This window comes from Bison bison, unplaced genomic scaffold (assembly GCF_000754665.1).
Source record: "Bison bison bison isolate TAMUID 2011002044 unplaced genomic scaffold, Bison_UMD1.0 scf7180017864062, whole genome shotgun sequence".
In the NCBI taxonomy this organism is placed as follows: domain Eukaryota; kingdom Metazoa; phylum Chordata; class Mammalia; order Artiodactyla; family Bovidae; genus Bison; species Bison bison.
The window spans coordinates 482303-483295 of record NW_011494634.1 but is presented as its reverse complement, the minus strand read 5'-3'; positions in this window follow the sequence as shown (position 1 = coordinate 483295).

Below are 993 nucleotides of genomic sequence, written 5' to 3'. Positions count from 1 at the left end.
AGAAGATGCAAGAAAGGTTTAACAAGGACCTAGAAGAAATAAAAAAGAGTCAATATATAATGAATAATGCAATAAATGAAATTAAAAACACTCTGGAGGCAACAAATAGTAGAATAACAGAGGCAGAAGATAGGATTAGTGAATTAGAAGATAGAATGGTAGAAATAAATGAATCAGAGAGGATAAAAGAAAAATGAATTAAAAGAAATGAGGACAATCTCAGAGACCTCCAGGACAATATTAAACGCTACAACATTCGAATCATAGGGGTTCCAGAAGAAGAAGACGAAAAGAAAGACCATGAGAAAATACTTGAGGAGATAATAGTTGAAAACTTCCGTAAAATGGGGAAGGAAATAATCACCCAAGTCCAAGAAACCCAGAGTCCCAAACAGGATAAACCCAAGGAGAAACACCCCAAGACACATATTAATCAAATTAACAAAGATCAAACACAAAGAACAAATATTAAAAGCAGCAAGGGAATAACAAAAAATAACACACAAGGGAATTCTCATAAGGATAACAGCTGATCTTTCAATAGAAACTCTTCAAGCCAGGAGGGAATAGCAAGACATACTTAAAGTGATGAAAGAAAATAACCTACAGCCCAGATTATTGTACCCAGCAAGGATCTCATTCAAGTATGAAGGAGAAATCATAAAGCTTTTCAGACAAGCAAAAGCTGAGAGAATTCAGCACTACCAAACCAGCTCTCCAACAAATACTAAAGGATATTCTCCAGACAGGAAACACAAAAACGGTGTATAAATTCAAACCCAAAATGATAAAGTAAATGGCAACGGGATCATACTTATCAGTAATTACCTTAAATGTAAATGGGTTGAATGCCCCAACCAAAAGACAAAGACTGGCTGAATGGATACAAAAACAAGACCCCTACATATGTTGTCTACAAGAGACCCACCTCAAAACAGGGGACACATACAGACTGAAAGTGAAGGGCTGGAAAAAGATTTTCCATGCAAATAG